Source organism: Cucurbita moschata, unplaced genomic scaffold, assembly GCF_002738365.1.
Source record: "Cucurbita moschata cultivar Rifu unplaced genomic scaffold, Cmos_1.0 Cmo_Scf00137, whole genome shotgun sequence".
Taxonomy (NCBI): Eukaryota; Viridiplantae; Streptophyta; class Magnoliopsida; order Cucurbitales; family Cucurbitaceae; genus Cucurbita; species Cucurbita moschata.
In genome coordinates, this window is record NW_019268653.1 from 32,084 (window position 1) to 52,965 (window position 20,882).

At 34.8% G+C, this 20,882-nt stretch overlaps 4 non-coding genes across 4 annotated transcripts; 2 read left to right on the forward strand and 2 right to left on the reverse strand.

Moving 5' to 3' along the window:
• Positions 1-7,054: 7,054 nt before the first annotated feature.
• On the reverse strand, positions 7,055-7,126 carry TRNAP-AGG. Its single transcript has one exon. It is a non-coding gene; the product is annotated as a tRNA-Pro (tRNA).
• Positions 7,127-13,140: 6,014 nt separating this feature from the next.
• Positions 13,141-13,212, forward strand: TRNAC-GCA. The gene has a single exon. It is a non-coding gene; the product is annotated as a tRNA-Cys (tRNA).
• Positions 13,213-14,921: 1,709 nt separating this feature from the next.
• On the forward strand, positions 14,922-14,993 carry TRNAQ-UUG. Its single transcript has one exon. It is a non-coding gene; the product is annotated as a tRNA-Gln (tRNA).
• A 2,554-nt stretch (positions 14,994-17,547) lies between these two features.
• TRNAP-AGG lies at positions 17,548-17,619 on the reverse strand. The gene has a single exon. It is a non-coding gene; the product is annotated as a tRNA-Pro (tRNA).
• Positions 17,620-20,882: the final 3,263 nt, after the last annotated feature.

The window sequence follows — 20,882 nt, forward strand, 5'->3', positions numbered from 1 at the left end:
TTTAGTAATCGTTTCCTTTGTTGATGCATGGTATCGATCCCAGTACTTCTCACATGGGATTCAAACACTCTACCATCTAAGTTATATCCTCAAGATTCTTATGTCACAAAATCTTAAACATCTCGTCATCAATAATAGTGAAAATAAAAAACATAACGCTATTCATTGTCATCAAATAAGAAAAAATTTAATAGAAATAAAATAGTAATAACGAATAGTTTCCTTTCGAGATATGGGATATCAATTCAATCCCCATACCTCTCGCATGCTAAGCAAGCAATCTACCATCTAAGCTACATTCCCACAATACTTATATCAGAAAACCCTAAATGTCCCATCATCAATTCTAGTGAAAATGAAAAAAATATCTCCGCTAATTATGTCATAAAGAAGGAAAGGTTGAATAGAAGTAAAATATTAATAACAAATAGTTTCTTTTGGAAAGATGTAATAGAAATAAAATATTAATAACATAGTTTACATATGTGTCACTTGTGTTATTTTAACGTATTTATTTACTTGGTAAACGTCTTTCATACTACAATCTCTTGAAGGGGCATTTTGAGAATCGAACTTTCATACCACTAGACCAAATGCCCTTGTTATACCACTTGAAATGTATGTATGAAGCCTTAGGCCTAGGTATTAAGGTCGTATTTTGTCGTATTATAGGGAACACGTGAAGTCCTCGGATGTAGAATTTGTCTTGGAGAATAAAGCCTTGGGATGGGATGTTAAGAAAGACTATGAGTATTAAGAGCATGATGGTAAGTATAAAATGTTGAATATGAAGTTAGGTTGATTTCGAATATGAAGTCCTTTTCTTGAACACCCAATATTTTTAGCTTCTACTCAAATATATTTTTCTCTTAGTAGTTGGAGGGCTATAAAACGAAAAGTTGAATTGTTATAATATACAAGGGTTATCAAATAAACCAACAACCCAACAAAAGAAACAAACTAATCAATTTTGGTTGGATTGATTCGGTTCAGTTCATCAGTTTGTTTGATTTAATTTTTCTATTTTGCCTCGTATGACAAGAAAATAAAGTTGTATTGAATGCACCTTAGTTTCATTTATGACAAACTCATATGAAACATAATTGCATTAATAGTACTCAGAGTTGGAGTCTATAAGCATTTCATGAACTTCAGTGCAATTCATGCTTCATTAAAGATGAGATGAACTTTTGTTAGGTAAGGGGAACTTTAAATTACTTCATGTGTGGAGCTTCAATTACTATATGCTAGTTACAATCTTTAGGATTGACTAATTGGACACGAATTCATGGATTTAGGGAAATTTTTGTGTAATTATCAACCACAACTTATGTTTTCAAATTTTTAGGACATAATTTAGGTAGTTGTTTTTATGAGTCTTAAACTTGTTTCTTTGCATAATATGGATTTAGTTCAACTATTATTATTGATAAGATGGAGAAAGAAATTGTCTTTGAATTGACTAATAGACCTAGGTTCATCGTTGTTGTCTTTTAACTTGTGATTTTGCAAAAAGCTTAACTAATATGAACGGTCATGTCACAAGAACTTTTAAATCAAGAATATACCCTACACATCATTCAAGATGGCAATAAAATGGAGTTAAATTGAACGCACTTTAATTTCATGTTTGGCGTGTTCAAGATAAAACATAATTGTATAAATGATATTGAGCGTGGAGTCTAAGAATTTAATGATCTTAAGAGAAATTTCTGTTTTATGAGAGGATACCAACTTTATTTAAGGTACTAGGAAATCAAGAATCTGGATTTGAATCTTGTTAAGGAACTGTAAGATCTGAAAGTTTTAAATTCTAGACCAAAACTTATCGTTGAGATGAGGGAGCCTTCAAAGGTTGTGCACTCACAGATGGGGTTGTTATGTAGCCTTAGTCTATCATTGTGTTTGAGTTTTTTTTGTATTTTTTTGTATTTTTTTTTTTTTTTTGTAATTGTATCCCAAACACTTTTTTTTTTTTTTTTTTTTGGATAAATTTGAACAACACCATCTTATAATTTTATTTTATTTTATATTTAATGCTGTGTTGTTTTCTCAATCTCATTTTAATTTTACAACATTTTCTTATTTTATATTAATTTACTTTTATTTTTATTTGTTTTCACTCTCAATTTTATTTTCTATTTGAGTTTTGAACCCTTAAAATTTGGGTTGTGACAGATTGGTATCAGAGCAACCAGATTTTAAATTCTATAGATTTTTTCTTAGGATAAAGAGTTGTATATCTCTATGACTCAGCTCGATGACACGTCTCTCCACGACCAATTAAGCAGTCTAACCCCATTTTGTAGTATATGATATGTTGTAAAACTTGAATGTTTTGATTTCGTGGTAGTTATAAAATGTCTTTGGACGTTAAAGAGTGAACGTTAACTATATAAGACAATACTGGATCAACATTATAGTGTCTAGATATGGTGAGGAGGAAAAGAGTGGTCATGAGATATCTGACTAGCCTTAGGAAAATAGAGAGTTGTCGTTGCACAGTGCGAGGCATCTAATCCATGAAATTTTGTTACTAGAAATGAAGAAACTGGAGATGGTCCCCAACTGTCTATATGGACCATTTCCAATCGCACTTTTTTTATTTCCCTGGCAGCGTCAACCAGATTAACCCTACGGCGTGACAATCCTTGAGCTTCCACTCCTCCGTGGTCATGGTATCCAACTTCACCCCCAAAATGGCTTCTTGAATTTCTTTCTCGTATAGATAATCTTCAATCTGCATCTTCTAGAAACTGATAACGAATCCATCAAACTTTTCAATTCCAGTCTTTGAACTTTCCATCTTCACAGATCGTGGTGAATCTCTCCTCGCTCTGATACCAGTTATTAGAATCACACAACAATGCACACACTTGATATAAATGAACGCAAAAAACATGATAGAGAAAATGTAAGAAAAAATATTGACTAATGGTTAAGGTTAGATCAACTTTGAGTTCGAAGCAACCAGAACCAAAGACTGGTGCGAAAATTCTATGGACTAGTCGAAGTTGTCCACAAGATTAGGAAGACATCATATAGAATCCAATTGCTCCTATGGATACAGACTAACCCTGTTGTCCACATCAGTAACTTGAAACGTTATTATTCCAACCAAGACAACATCAAATAAGAGCAGGTGGTATGACGTCATGCAAAGAAGAAATTGTTTCAAGCGAAGAAAGTAGAAAAGACACCAACAGAGAAGACTTGAAGAGTTAACAAACCGAGAAGTGATTTTCAACAGCTCCTAGTAGGTTGGAAAAGACTCCTCAATGCTGAGATCAGCTAGAAGCGTGTCGCGAGACCTAAAGTCAGCCTCATCCTACAACGTTGAGTTTATGAAGAGCAAGTTGATAGAGATATTGACAAATTGTATAAGGGCAGATGTCGCGGTCATGATTGGCCAAGGCGTGTTGCCTGTGGCTGCATGTTAGATGTCTCAGCTATTCTTGTAAACAATTTGTGGTTCATGGTGGCATGCTCATTCCAAACCCCTTTTACTTGCTTTCATCTTAGATAGGCCTTTACTATTATTGTTGTGCCAATACGGGGTGTATGATTAGTCCTTAAAATCATATCTACACCCATTAGGACTAAAATGTCCCAAAATGTACTATAGGAGAACGTGACCAGTTGTTGTTTCTTCACTTGTAGCTTATAACATTGCTTTATTTGAAATTGTTTTTAACGTATTTCCTCGCTCACGTTTTCTAAAATATTTCTTCTAAACGTAATTCGAGCATACACTGCTATTGTTCATTCAATCTTAATTTTGCATGGTTGACTTGTTCATTGGATTAGAACAAATGTCACATAATCATTGTCTCACTGCTACATGCGTGCGATTGTGACACTTGTCTTCCGTTCAATTGTGGGTCGCATCTTGTGACTAGTTATGTGAGTTTGGCCTGGAGAATACGTGTAGGTTGAAAAAGAAATGGTTGGATGCGGACTGCGAATAAGGGTTGGGCCACGGAAGGTTTGTTTTTTTTTACCACATATGGACTTTGGGCTAGTGAGTCTTAAATTTGGGTTCGTTTGAAAAATTTTGGTTCGTTTTTTAGTTCAAACAAACCCAAATTAAACCTCCTAGTTCCTTCTTCCTTGCACGACTCACTCTTAATTAAACCCAAATTAAGCATACCAGGTAGGAAAAGAAAGGCTACTCGATTGCCTGTAAGGTCAACCCTCAACGGCGAGCTCACCATGCAATGCTATAAGTCCGATAGAAGTCCAAGGTTTCGTCTACTACAGACCAGGAAGCTCTTGGAGGAGCTAACATGAAATGAGAAATACATTCGATTAAGGCAACTAATAGATAGCAAACTTTTTTGTAGAAACTGAATGATCCCTTGGCTCGGGCAAGAAAAGGAAAAGGTAGTCGTACTCCTACCATTTCCGTAGGACAATAGGAAAGTTTGAGCTGAAAGATTGAATCACACTTGGTAAAAAAGGTGGGCTTAGCAGGTTTCTCCAAACGTATAAACAAAAATAGGAAGCAACTGTTCCTAAAGAGGATACCGATACGCATACATTCTCGCATGGAAGAACCTAGCTGAATCGGATCAAAGGTCATAACCTAGTTCGACTAACCTTCTTTGGTTGGCCCCCGCCCCTTGTAACAAGGTCAACCCGTACGTGCTTTTTCCTTTCGTTTATCGAGATAGCTTACCAGCTCTTTCGGCTCATAGCAGCAGTATGAAAAGCGGAATCCTCATCCTGAGTCGAGTCCGCATTGCCATACGAATCGACATCGGCCAAACCAAAAGCTCCTATTTTTTCTTTAACTAAAGCGAATCTAATAGTTTCGATAAAACCAACCTCTTTTAAAGAAGGAGTCGCTCTACCTTGATCACCGTGGACATATGCAGCTCCCGCTTTACCTTTTCCTACCGTGAAAAGAAAAGTTCCCTCACGATAGGCCCTCCCAGCTCTCGAACGTCTTTCTATCAATCGAGAGAGGTATAGAATAGTACACCAAACGAACAAGACAAGAATGGACTCATAAGATGGGTGATCAGGGAAGCGATTTCATTTGTGTTATCCGCCAAGGAAATGATCAAGGAATTCTCTATACACGGCTGAGAGATGACCATATTGTTGCACATCCTGAATAAAGTATCGTAGGCAAGCGAAGCTTTTGAAAATGAAAGCGTGTAGAACTCAGATCCACTTTCTCGTCGATTCGTAAACTTCGGATCTGATCTTCCTTTCGTCTCCGGGTGACTGAGAGAGAATTTAGGCCTGGTGTGCATCCAATTTGGTCAAAAATAAGGTACAAAGCGGATTGATTAAATGGGCTTGAAGTTCCATTATCGTTAGGTCGAAGATCTCTACTAGGTTTAGTGCACTTTTGTAGTTGTGAATGTTACCGTAATTGAATATCTTTCTCATTCGACATTCTCTCTTAGCAAGCACTCATACTCACCGGGGTTGAGGAGACAGTCCGTGGGCTAATTGGGTTTCGAGACTGCGTATACGCGAAAAGAGCTCACTTTCGACTTTCTCCTCGACGTTTTGTGCTCGATTCTGGTTCAGGAAAGGGTCTGATCTCTTTCATTGGAGCACATTGATGCTGAAGGAGTCTTCGAAACTGGTGGAGAGGCTATGATGACTTCAGGCTATTCAAATACCATGACTGATACAACAAAGAAAGGGTTTCTAAGTCACACTAGTGGAATAGCTTTTTCATAATAATTATCTCGATATATGATACCAAAAACCTGTCTGATGACTGATAAGGTAAGGGGTTTCAAAAGACAAAAGAATGACAATTCTATGTGTGATAGAAAAGAAGATCTTCTTTTTTTTTAGTGTTCGCGGTTCGCCTTTCTTCCTGACCACGGATAGGCTATGGGGCTTTGCACTTCGGACCTTTAGAATACCACATTAAGGTGACAGGATTCGAACATATGGCTCTCTGAAACTTCTTCATCGGTTATTTGGGCGCATCTTTCTTAAAAGGATTGTGACGATAGATGACCTATGTGATGACAGCAGACAACATGCCTGCCTTCCTGACCACGGATAGACTACGGGGCTTTGCACTTCGGCCCTTGAAAATACCACATCAAGGTGACAGGATTCGAACCTATGGCTCTCTGAAACTTATTCATCGGTTATTTGGGCGCATCTTCCTTAAAAGGATTGTGACAACAGCGGACAACATAATGAAAAGTTCCTAGAAAGAATACAATTGAACAATTTGTGTAATTATGCTCTTTTTGACTTTTTGAAGTCCGGCTCGAGACAATGAAAAGTTGCTAGAAAGAATTCAATTAAACAATTTGTTTTGACTTTTTGAAGTCCGGCTCGAGACAATGAAAAGTTCCTAGAAAGAATACAATTGTGTAATATGACTTTTTGAAGTCCGACTCGAGACGATCTTTATTCTGCCAAGAATATGTTTCATTCTCTATTCTCATCTTCTTGGTTCAATGCTTAAAAACCATATTTTAAATCATATCAAAACGATAATCATACCACTTAGACCAAATGCCTTTGTAATAGATCTATAATTCTTAGTTGCTGGTCTATATATGAAATTTATATAAGTAGAAGCTGTGCATTGCCACGCATTCCTTTGGGTTAGGCCCCATTGATAACTATTTTATTTTTTTTGTTTTTTTTTTTTGGATGGGCATTCCAAGAATCAACTCAAGACCTCTTGCACCCAAAGCAAGAATCATACCACTAGACCAAATGCCCTTATTATGAAATATATATTAAGTTGTTTATGGAATGTATCATAATTATTTAATTTATTTTCTTTGTTAATGAAATTCATGAGCAATTATTATTATATCTTTTAGATCTAGACCGCTGTTAAATTATTTACATAGGGTTTGCGATAATTATTGTAGAGAGAAGAAAAAAGAATAGAAGTTATTTTCTAGTGTAAGTTTTAGTTTGATAGTTCCATTTGAGACATATATCGTAGAGTACACAAGTAAATGATATTAAAAGAGCATTATCATTAAATGATAATGCACTAGGTTGCTGCTGAATTGCTTTCTTTGAGGCTCATCTTTTGAGAAATGAACATAGGGGCACATTCCGAGAATTAAACTCGGGACCTCTCGCACCCTAAGCGAGAATCATACCACTAGACCAAATGCCCTTTCTATAAAAAATGCAACGTTTTTAACTCCTACTCAATATATATTTTTTTCTCAAGTTTGAAATCTATTTTCCTCAGCGGTTGTTGGACTATAAAACAAAAAGTTGATGGTCTAGTATTTTACTTGTAAGTAAGGCATGTAATATTGAATTGTTCTAATATGCAAGTGTTATCAAATAAATTACAACCCAACAAATGAATCAAACTAATCAGTTTGGGTTGGGTTGGATTTATTCGGCTCAGTTCATCAGTTTGTTTGATTTAATTCTTCTATTTTGCTTCGTATGACAAGAAAATGAAGTTGTATTGAATGTACCATAGTTTAATTTATGACAAACTCATATGAAATATAATTGCATTAATAGTACTAAGAGTTGGAGTCTATAAACATTTCATGAACTTAAGTGCAACTCATGCTTCATTAAAAACGAGATAAACTTTAGTTAAGTAACTGGAACTTTAAATTACTTCATGTGTAGCTTCAATTACTCTATGTTAGCTACTATCTTTAGGATTTACTAATTGGACACCAGTTCTTGGATTTAGGGGATTGTTTTATGTAATTTTCAACTACAACTTATGTTTTCAAATTTTTATGTCATAATTTAGGTAGTGGTTGTATATTATGGATGAACACTAGAGGTTTTATCCCGTTCACCACAACTACTCTAGTTTTTGTTTGAAGGCTATAATTGTAATCTATGTTGTATGGCAATAAAATTTGTTTAGATGAAATTTTAGTTAAAGTTGCATATTTTACTTCTTGCCAGTAAAAAAATTGTTTCTTAACATAATATGAATTTAGTTACAGAGTTATTAGGAATAAGATGGAGAAAGAACTTTTCTTTAAAATAATAAACAGACCCAAGTTCATCTTTGTTGTTGTCTAATTGTGATTTTGCAAAAAACTTAACTAATATGAAATATCAAGGTAAATCAAGAATATATCCTACACGTCATTCAAGATGACAATAAAATGGAGTTCTATTGAACGTAGTTTTAGTTTCATGTTTAGTAGGTTCAAGATGAAGCATAAGTGTATTAATGATATTAAAGAGAAATTTGTGTTTTATTAGAAGAGACCAACTTCATTTAAGGTACTAGGAGTTTAAACTACTTCCATTTTAATTTCAAGCACTCCACAATGATTACAAATTTAGGGTTGGCTAATTGGACATCAATTATCAACTTTAGGTTATAATTTAGGTAGTAGCCATTATAATATTAATGAGCATAAGAGTTACCATTCTTCCATGGACCATATGTGTTATAGTTAAATGAATATATATATATATATATATATATATATGTATGTCGAGGTTTGGGTAAAGCACAAAGTAGTAAGGAACACCATTGTCAACTCTAGAGCCACCCACAACTCATGATGGAGACCGATGCAAAATATTTTAACATCCTTTGGCATCAAGATACAGGAAAGATGAACGCCGTTTGGAAGCTTTACCTATCTTAAGAGTCACAATGAGAACTCTATTCAAGCTGGAGCCTTGGACTAGACAAAATTTTTAGTGATAGTTGAAATGGATGACTTCGACCTCATGTCAAGAATGAACGCCCTGCTGAAGCACAAAGTCAGTTACATGCCCCTAGCAAAATGTCTAGTAGTAATGGAGTCTAACCCGACGATCATTCAGAAAAACATCCAACAACCAAGAGGGTTGAAAATGATGTCGATACTACAGTTGAGAAAGAATCATAGCCATGATGAATCTACGCTTGCTGCTATTGTTGTAATTGAAAAGGGGAGCTCGAGTGAGCCAACCTCAATAGAAACCTTGTTGCCATTACATGAACACCAGGATGTAAAATAAGGTCAGATAATGGATTTATCCCCACCAGGAGAGACAAAAACAAGGTCAGATACTGAAGAAGGGAGACAGAAACAAACCACTGAAGCAACACATGTTCACACAGAAATATCATCTAGACGGATGAAGAGAAGGGTCAGTCGGAAGCGTCAACCACAATAATTTCAAGAAAAATAAAGAGTTCATATAAGTTAAGTTCAAATAAACTTCGAGTTCAAAGAAACAAGAACCAAAGACTAGTGTGAAAATACTATGGACTAGTTAAAATTATCCATAAGATTACGAAGACATCATATAGAATCCAATTGCTCTTATGGATGCGGACTAACCTTGTTGTCCGCGTTAGTAACATGAAACGTTATTATTTCTACCAAGAAGACATCAAGCAGAAGCAGGTGGTATGACGTCATACAACTAAGAAAAAGTTTCAAGCGAAGAAAGTAGGAAAGACACAAACATAGAAGACATGAAGACTCAACAAACCGAGAAGTGATTTTCAACAGCACCTAGTAGGTTGGAAGAGACTCCTCATTATGAGATCAGCTGGAAGCGCATCGAGAGACCTAAAGTCTGCCTCATCTAATAAATTGTGTGGGGGTAGATGTCACAGTCATGATTGCCCAAGGCGTGTTGTCTGTAGTTGCATGTTGCATGTCTCAACAATTCTTGTAAACGATTTGTTGTCCAAGGCGGTTATTTGGGCAATGTTATTGTTGACCAATTATTTGGGCGACACGCCTTGAGCAATCATGACCGTCACAATTGGCTAAGACATTTGTTTTCCATATGCTATTGTTGTCCAAGAGACTCCTCATTATGAGGTCATGATTGGCTAAGACATTTAAAGAAGTTTTATCTAGGGCAATTTCTATCACAATCCTCTTCTTGCTCTCTGAAACTTCTTTAAATGTTATTGTTCACTGGTTATTTGGGTGCATCTTCCTTAAAAGGATTGTGACGACAGATGACCTAGGTAAAACTTCTATTGGGAGATCAGTGCAATAGAGAATCTGTGTCCCTTTCCTGAAACCTTTAGCGGACAACATAACAAAGAGTTAGGCTCGAGGCTCTATCTTATCTCCCAAGAATATGGTTCATTCTCTATTCACATAGAAATTCTGCAATAGAAAGTGGTACCCTCGTCTCCTTTTACAAAACTTTCTCAAGTCCTCATGCAATGATTTGAAAGTGGTACCCTCATCTTCTTTTATAAGACTACCTCGACCTTCATGGAATGATTATGCTATTGTTCACTGATTATGCTACCTCGGCCTTCTTTAAATGTAATTGTTAACTGTTTATGGTCCAAGTCCCGAAAAAGTAAGTCTTTATGTCAAGAAAGGAGAGGAATCCTCGTAGTTTCCAGGATTTAAAGAGAATCATACATACACAAATTTCCTTTGTTTGTTTATTCTTGTTGTTTCCTCTCTTTAATTAACATGTTATAAAGACATTTAAATTATAATTAAATATAGCTTCTTTTTTTTTTTTTTTTTCTTTTCAAATATCCATCTCAATTACTTCTTGGTTCAAGGTTTACAAAACCTATTTCAAATCTATTATATTGCATGCTTCAATTTGATATAATTGATGGGGGCATTTTGAGAATCAAACTCGAGACCTCTCGCACCCGAAGCAAGAATCATACCACTAGACCAAATGCCTTGTAGTGGATCTATCTTTTTTAGTTGCTGGTCCATATCTTTTGAAATTTATGCACATGTTTTTGTTTCAATTCTAGTAATAGAAATGATATCCATAGAAATACATAATTTTACAATGCAAATAAGAAAAACTCGTGATCAAGTTTTAGATAAAAGTAGCAAACATATTGATAGATATAAAAATAAATTCAAGTTCTTTCTCTGTCCTAATTATCAATTGGAAGATTTAGCTGATATGAATTGTCATTGATATTTTGTTTGGTATTTTTAAACTCATTATTTTTAAGTTTATGTAGTTTCTTTTTATTACTATGTTTACTTCTATCTCATGTTACTCCATTTGTATTTACTTCATTTTATACAAAAGTTCACCGTAATTAATAAATAATGTGCTTAATACATTCCCTACAAAAATAAACTTGTTTGTATCCGGATAAATTACAATGAATACTGAGAAAAGTAATCCCAAAAAATAAGTAGAAGGTTGAGAATTTCACTCAACCACAATTCTACCACAAGAATGACATGAAACTTGCATAGATGATGCTCGGATTTTGAAGGGGAACTTCTCAACTTCAAAGATCAATTTCATTCATCACAAATCTGATTTTTACATAATAATTTGTGGGTATTTATAGTCTCCCACAAAATAAGTGAGTGGCGGGGATTTAATCTCGATCCCCTTAAATCTCCAAAAAAAAAAAAAAAACAAAGTCAATTTGACAATTCTACCCTTACAAACTTTATGAAATTAAAAATAAATAAAGTTTTCTAACAACTCATGTAATGATGCTTGCAACTTCATTTGCTCCTTCAACTGTGTAAATATTCACTTTTGAAGCTCCAAATGGTCCTTTCTCAATCTAATAAGCTTGTAACACATGAAATAATAGTTGAACCGAGCCTATCCAATTTTGTAGATGAAGAATGAATACTTGTTGAATCTTCTTGGCCTTGGATCGTGTAATAGGTCTAGTTGAAACATTTGGAACACCCTAATCCGTATCATCTTCCCTCTCTTCAAAAGGATTTGTCTTCGAATCAGAAAATCATCACCTATATCAAAAGGACTCAAGTCAGCAACATTGAAAGTAGAATGTGCTGAAAATTCTCTGGAAGATCATTTTATATGCATTGTTATTAATTCTTTCAAGGACTTGATAATGTATCAAAACCCAGTTATCGGGTTGAAAAATGATTTCGTTCCGTCCTTTGTTAATTCTTGAAGCAACATTGAAATTTTGTTTCTCAATTGTCTACTCCTCCTCTTTATGAGTGATTATTTCTTTTTAAAATTAGTTGACTATTTAATCTAAATTTAGTGATTATTTCTTTTTATAATTTCAGAATTTTCATTTTCAATGTTATAATCTTTACCGATGAATTTTTATTTTTAATGCTAGTGGGGATAGCTCAGTTTGGAGAGGGTCACTAAAGATTTGAAAGTCACGTGTTTGATCCACGTTCACCCCACCTAATTCAAGTCGACTAACTTGCATAACCTAAATATTCAATCTAAAATGAGTGATTATTTCTTTTTAAAATTACTCCGACTATTTAATCTAAATTTAGTGATTCTCTATTTTTAAAATTTCAAAATTTTCATTTTGAATGTTATAGGGGATAGCTTAGTTGGGAGTCTGTAATATTGAAGATTTGAAGGTCACGTGTTGATTCGACCTTTACCACACCTGATTCAAGTAGTATAACTTATTATCTTTTCTAAATTTAGAGATGATTTCTTTTTAAAATTTTAATGAATTAGCGTAAATAATTTTACTCATGAATTTTCATTTTAATGTTAGCGTGGATAGCTGAATTAGGAGTGAGAGTGGGTCTGTAGATCTAAAGATCTAAATTTAGAGATGATTTCTTTTTAAAATTTCAATGAATTAGCGTAAATAATTTTACTGATGAATTTTCATTTTAATGTTAGCGTGGATAGCTGAATTAGGAGTGAGAGTGGGTCTATAGATCTAAAGATAGCGTGGATTCCTAATTCTTTATTTGACTATAAATGCTCTATAAGAATTCTTTATTTGATTACAAATACTCCATAAGACATTTAATAAAATGACTCATCTTATTGCATGGAACAATAAGAACCTGTGTTTAATTCCCGATAGGTAATCCACCAATTTATATAAAGTTGGTCTATAGCCGATTCGGTAGGGTCACTTTTGGACCGATAATCTGTAGAAGGGGTCACTAAGGTTGAGATCATACAAAATGGGTCCATAGCTCAATGTTAGAGCATTTGATTGCTGATCAAGATTCACCAATTCGAACTTAGTTGGGCCCTTCTATCTTGGATAGAAATTTGTTACACTTTTTGGACTGACACTATGTCTAAGGGGTCACTAAGGTTAAAATCCTACAAAATGGATCCATGGCTCAATGGTAGAGAATTTGACCAGTCACCCGTTTGAACTTGGTTGGGCCATTTTTTTTTGGACAGACACTTTTTACACTTTTGGACTGACACTCTGTAGAAGGGGTCACTAAGGTTGAAATCATGTAAAATGGGTCCATAGCTTAGTGGTAGAGCATTTGACTGCAGATTAAGAGGTCATCAGTTTGAATCTGGTTGGGCCCTTTTATTTTGGACAAAGTCGACCACCGATTGTCTAAAGGAAAAGAAATAAGAATAATTATCCATTCCAAACCTTGGGCCCTTTTATTTTGGTCAAAGCCGACCACCAAGTATCTGAAGGAAAAGAAATAAGAATAATTATCAATTCCAAACCTTATTCCAAAGTCCTCCACCACATAATTATCAATTCCAAACCTTATTCCAAAGTCCTCCACCACATAGAACCATGTACTTAGAACCTAAGGGCCACTGTTCTCGGACAAGAATCAAGAAATCATTAAGAAAATTGTGTGGTATCCAAGCACCCACTATGAACATGGTAAAAAACTTACAATTAGGCTACGAGTCTTGTAACTAAGGACAAACAACGCCAACTATTGTTGATATTTTGAATATAATGTAAATGTAAATATGTGTTCATTATATTTTAATTTTTTTTTTATTTCGAGAAAACATTCTACTTTGTTTTCAACCTCTCTTAATTTGCAATCGGTGCTTCGCGATCCCACCGAAAATGGGTCATGACTCTATTTTTGTTTTCACTCGGCATTGTTTTTGTTGAGCTTGATAATTTGAGTTTGTAACCCATCCGTTAGGGGTCTTGGAATGATTCTCTAGATTATCCCTTCCATGTTAGGAGTTGGGCCATGGGTCATGGGTGAAGGAACCGTTGGTTTACTGCCCCTAAGAGTTAAGTTGAGGCTAGTTTCACATAGTATCATTGTCTTTGAGATTACAATTATTTTCTATTTTATCTAATTTTTTTTAATATGGGTTCATTTCCAAATGTAGGCTAACACCCTTATTGTTGAATAAATGACTATTATGATTAAAATTCAACTGAGTTAAGTGGAAATAAATTTTGAAGATGAAATTAAAGTATTAATTTTGATGTCATCTTTACCTTAGTTTTGAGATATTGTTATTAATGAGATTCAATCTAATGCCATTAGAAAAATAATGGTCAACATAAGATATTTGAAACAAATAAATATTTTGTCCTCTGTGACATATCAAATCACTCATTTGAAATTCCTTAATAATAAACCTGAAGTCTTACATCTTTTATAGAGGAAAGTTCCTTAAATAGAAGTCTTATTAGATACTTCTAAGCATTTAGAGATCAACTAGACACAAAGATAAATATTCTAAAAAAAATTAGGGGTTAAACTTTTAGTTAACGTAATTTAAGAAACTTATGATTTTTATATTATCAAGAGTTTAATTGAGCTAGGTCGATTCAATCTAGTGGACCCAAGAATTGAACCGAACAAAACCAACAAGTTAGTAACATGATTTAGTGAAAGCATTTTCATGCAAAGTAGAAGCAATAATGGAGGGTTTAAAATAATATAGTTTTCACCCCTTGTTTCTCGAGTGAATATTGAAATAATATAGTTTTCATGTTAAGTTTTGCACGGAAGAAAGAAAGACTGGGATGTAAAGTATTATTTCAATTTGTTTGTAATATACAACAATGTATAAATTAACTATAAGAAATATATAAAATTACATGTTCTCTAAGAGCTTCAATCAACACTAGAGGGTTACTTCTGCAACCACTCTAAAGGTGCTCAAGATCACAACGAGTTAGATAAAACAGCTCTAGAACTTTGAATCCAATAACTTGAGTTTGACTCGTGATAGGATCTCTCTTCTTGTGGAATCTGCATAAAATAGGAAAAACCATTCCAAAATAAATTTTTACAACGGGTTCTATGGTGTAGTGGTTAGCACTTTGGACTTTGAATCCAACGACCTGGGTTCAACTCCCGGTAGGACCTTTAAGAATGAAAACACAAATTTTCTTGAGGCATAAGGTGTAACATTCTTAAGTTATTCTGAACTTGCTCCGCTTCATATCTACACCCATCAAGACTAAAATGTCCCTATAACATTGCTTTATTTGAAATTGTTGCTTTATTTGAAATTGTTTTTAACGTGATTCGAGCATACACCGCTATGTTCGTTCAATCTTAATTTGCATGGTTGGATGCGGACTTCGAATAAGGGCTGGGCCATGGAAGGTTTGTTTTTTTTTTACCACATATGGACTTTGAGCTAGTGAGTCTTAAATTTGGGTTCGTTTGAAAAATTTTTGTTCGTTTTTTAGTTCAAACGAACCCAAATTAAACCTACTAGTTCCTTCTTCCTTGCACGACTCACTCCTATTCTCTATTCTGCCTCTTCTTGCTCTCTGAAACTTCTTTAAAGGCTATTGTTCACCGATTATTTGAGAGCATCTTCCTTAAAAGGATTGTGACCACAGATGACCTATGTAGAAAATTTGTACCCTCTTTCGTAAAAGCTTTAGCGAACAACATACCTAAAACAGATGCGCTGAACAGACTGCGCTACACCTCGTCTCACCCCCCTGGAGCATGTGGATCCACCTAATCGATGAACACTCAAACCAAACTCACCCATCCTTTTTGGCACAGGGACGCAAGAACCAATCTGGGTAATCTACAGTGGGGAGACCCCTTAAAGCAACAAGCGAGAATGGCTAGGTTGATAGCAGGGTTAAAGAAAAGGCGAGTATGAAAAGACGTATCGCGTAACCGTCCCTGTGAGCAACTTCATTTTTTCTTGATCTATGATCCGACTTTATGAAAAAAATCAGTCTTTCGGCTGAAAGTGTGACTCTTGGGTATGGATAAGCAGGACCTCTTGGTTCGGAGAAAACCGGAGATGTTGGCTAAGAAACCTAAGCAGGCAAGTATAGGACGGACAAAATGCACATACAAATTGATTGACATGATCCCTCTTCCTCTCTCTTTGGCTAGTTGGCTAGTTGCACGATAAGCGGGAAAGCATATCAGGTAGGGAAAGAAAGACTGCTCGATCTCCTGTAAGGCCAACCCTCAACGGTGAGCTCGCAAGGAAATGCTATAAGTCCGATAGAAGTCCATGGTTTCGTCTACTAAGGACCAGGAAGCACTCATACTCTCTTACCAAGCACTCATACTCGCCAGGGTTGAGGAGACAGTCCGTGAGCTAATTGGGTTTCGAGATTGCGTATACGCGAAAAGAGCTCGCTTTCGACTTTCTCCTCGGCGTTTTGTGCCCGGTTCTTGTTCAGGAAAGAGTTGATCTCTTTCATTGGAGCACATTGATGCCGAAGGAGTCTTCGGAACCGGTGGAGAGGCTATGATGACTTCAAGCTATTCAAATAGCATGACTGATACTACAAAGAAAGGGTATCTAAGTCACACTAGTGGTATAGCTTTTTCATAATAATTATCTCGATATATGATACAAAAAACCTGCCTGATGACTGATAAGGTAAGGCATTTCAAAAGACAAAAGAATGACAATTCTACGTGTGATAGAAAAGGAGATCTTTTTTTTTTTCAGTGTGCGCGGTTCGCCTGCCTCACGGATAGGCTATGGGGCTTTGCACTTCGGCCCCTGAGAATACCACATCAATGACAGGATTCGAACCTATGGCTCTTTGAAACTTCTTCATCGGTTATGAATAGTTCATAGAAAGAATGAACAATTTGTGTAATGTTCTTTTTGAAGTCGGGCTCGAGACGATCTTTATTCTTCCAAGAATATGTTTCATTCTCTATTCTCATGTTCTTGGTTCAATGTTTAAAAATCGCATTTTAAATCATATTATCTTGCTTAATTCATTTTGATATAATATTGTTGGGGGCATTTTGAGAATCGAACTTGAGACCTCTCACACCCAAAACGATAATCATACCACTTAGACCAAATGCCATTGTAGTCGATCTATAATTCTTAGTTGTTAGTCTATATATTCCTTTGGGTGAGGCCCATTGAAAACTATTTTATTTTTTTTGTTTTTTTTTTCCTTTCAAAATTGTGCTTTGTTTTCTTTTGGAGGGGCATTTCGAGAATTGAACTCGAGACCTCTTGCACCCAAAGCATGAATCATACCACTATAACAAATGCCCTTATAATAAACCATATATTAAGTTGTTTATGGAATGTATCATCATTATTTCATTTATTTTCTTTGTTAATGAAATCGATGAGCAATTATTATTATATCTTTTAGATCTAGACCGCTGTTAAATTATTTACATAGGGTTTAGGATAATTACGGTAGAGAGAAGAAAAAAGAATAGAAGTAGTGTAAATAGAAGTAGTGTAAAAAAATAATTACTGTAGAAAGATAATTAATGTAGAGAAGAAAGAATAAAAGTTATGTTCTAAAAAAGACAATTAGAAGTAGTGTAAAAATTTGATAGTTCCATTTATGTACACAAGTATTAAAAGAGCATTATCATTTAATGATGTATACTAACTTGTAGTACTTGCTTTTACTTGCTTTCTCTGAGGCTCATCTTTTGATATATGAACATAGGGGCATTCCAAGAATTGAACTTGGGACCTCTCGCACCCTAAGCGAGAATCATACCACTAGACAAAATCCCCTTTATAAAAAAAATGCAACATTTTTAATTCCTACTCAATATATTTTTTTCTCTCAAGTTTGAAATCTAGGGTTGGATTTATTCGGCTCCGTTCATCAGTTTGTTTGATTTAATTCTTCTATTTTGCTTACAAGAAAATGAAGGTTTTTTGAATGTACCATAGTTTGATTTATGACAAACTCATATGAAATATAATTGCATTAATAGTACTAAGAGTTGGAGTCTATAAACATTTCATGAACTTAAGTGCAACTCATGCTTCATTAAAGACAGATAAACTTTAGTTAAGTAGCTGGAACTTTAAATTACTTCATGTGGAGCTTCAATCACTCTATGTTAGCTACTATCTTTACGATTTACTTATTGGACACGAGTTCTTGGATTTAGGGGATTGTTTTATGTAATTTTCAACTACAACTTATGTTTTATAATTTTTAGGTCATAATTTAGGCGGTGGTTGTATATTATGGATGAACACTAGAGTTTCTATCCCGTTCACCACAACTACTCTATTTTTTGTTTGAAGGCTATAATTGTCATCTATGTTGTATGGCAATAAAATTTGTTTAGATGAAATTTTAGTTAAAGTTGCATATTTTACTTCTTGCCAGTAAAAAATTTGTTTCTTAGCATGATATGATTTAGTTGCAGAGTTATTAGGAATAAGATGGAAAAAGAAATTTTCTTTAAAATAATAAACCGACCCAAGTTCATCTTTGTTGTTGTCTAATTGTGATTTTGCAAAAAGCTTAACTAATATGAAATATCAAGGTAAATCAATAATATATCCTACACGTCATTCAAGATGACAATAAAATTGAGTTAAATTGAAGGCAGTTTTAGTTTCATGTTAGTAGGTTCAAGATGAAGCATAATTGTATTAATGATATTACAGAGAAATTCGTGTTTTATTAGAAGAGACCAACTTCATTTAAGGTACTAGGAGTTTAAACTACTTCCATTGTAATTTCAACCACTCCACAATGATTACAAATTTAGGAGAGACAAAAACAAGGTCAGATACTGAAGAAGGGAGACAAAAACAAACCACTGAAGCAACACATGAGGGTTGAAAATGATGTCGATACTACAATTGAGAAAGAATCATAGCCATGATGAATCTACGCTTGCTGCTATTGTTGTAATTGAAAAGGGGAGCTCGAGTGAGCCAACCTCAATAAAAACCTTGTTGCCACTACATGAACACCATGACGCAAAACAAGGTCAGATAATGGATTTATCCCCATCACGAGAGACAAAAACAAGGTCAGATACTGAAGAAGGGAGACAGAAACAAACCACTGAAGCAACACATGTTCACACAGAAATATCATCTAGACGGATGAAGAGAAGGGTCAGTCGGAAGCGTCAACCACAATAATTTCAAGAAAAATAAAGAGTTCATATAAGTTAAGTTTAAATAAACTTCGAGTCCAAAGCAACAAGAACCAAAGACTGGTGTGAAAATACTATGGACTAGTTAAAATTATCCATAAGATTACGAAGACATCATATAGAATCCAATTGCTCTTATGGATGCGGACTTATCTTGTTGTCCACGTTAGTAACTTGGAACGTTATTATTTCGACCAAGAAGACATCAAGCAGAAGCAGGTGGTATGACGTCATACAAATAAGAAAAAGTTTCAAGCGAAGAAAGTAGGAAAGACACGAACAGAGAAGACATGAATACTCAACAAACCGAGAAGTGATTTTCAACAGCAACTAGTAGGTTTGAAGAGACTCCTCATTATGAGATCAGCTGGAAGCGCATTGAGAGACCTAAAGTCAGCCTCATCCAATAAATTGTGTGGGGGCAGATGTCACAGTCATGATTGCCCAAGACGTGTTGCCTGTGGTTGCATGTTGCATGTCTCAACAATTCTTGTAAACAATTTGTTGTCCAAGGCGGTTATTTGGGCAATGTTATTGTTTATCGATTATTTGGGCGACACGCCTAGAGCAATCATGACCGTCACAATTGGCTAAGACATTTGTTGCCCATATGTTATTATTGTCCAAGAGACTCCTCATTATGAGATCACGATTGGCTAAAACACTTAAAGAAGTTTTACCTAGGGCAACTTCTATCACAATCCTCTTCTTGCTCTCTGAAACTTCTTTAAATGTTATTGTTCACTGGTTATTTGGGCGCATCTTCCTTAAAAGGATTGTGACGACAGATGACCTATGTAAAACTTCTATTGGGAGATTACTGCAATAGAGAATCTGTGTCCCTTTCCTGAAACCTTCGGCGGACAACATAACAAAGAGTACCTAGAAAAAATATCATAGAACAATTTGTGTAATGCCTTTGATGTTAGGCTCGAGGCTCTATCTTATCTCCCAAGAATATGGTTCATTCTCTATTCACATAGAAATTCTGCAATAGAAAATGGTACCCTCGTCTTCTTTTACAAAACTTTCTCAAGTCGTCATGCAATGATTTGAAAGTGGTACCCTCATCTTCTTTTATAAGACTACCACGACCTTCATGGAATGATTATGCTACCTCGGCCTTCTTTAAATGTTATTGTTCACTGTTTATGGTCTAGGACCCGAAAAAGTAAGTCTTTATGTCAAGAAAGGAGAGGAATCCTTGTAGTTTCCAAGATTTTAAGAGAATCATACATACATTCCTTTGTTTGTTTATTCTCGTTGTTTCCTCTCTTTAATTAACATGTTATAAAGACACTGGTAAATTATAATTAAATATAGCTTCCTTAGCTTCCTTTTTTTTTTTCTTTCCAAATATCCATCTGAATTACTTCTTGGTTCAAGGTTTAAAAACATATTTCAAATCTATTATATTGCATGCTTCAATTTGATATAATAGTTGGGGGCATTTTGAGAATCAAACTCGAGACCTCTCGCACCCGAAGCGAGAATCATACCACTAGACCAAATGCCTTGTAGTGGATATATCATTTTTAGTTGCTGGTCCATATCTTTTATGCGCCTCAATATTTAAAATTTATCCACATGTATTTGTTTCAATTCTAGAAATAGAAATGATATCCATAGAAATATATAATTTTACAATGCAAATAAGAAATACTCGTGATCAAGTTTTAGATAAAAGTAGCCAACATGTTGATAGATATAAAAATAAATTCAAGTTCTTTCTCTGGCCTAATTATCAATTGGAAGATTTAGCTGATATGAATTGTTATTGGTTTGATACCAATAATAACCGTCATTTTAGTATGCTAAGGATCCATATGTGTCCATGAAAATTAGTTAATGCTATATTTTTCTTATATT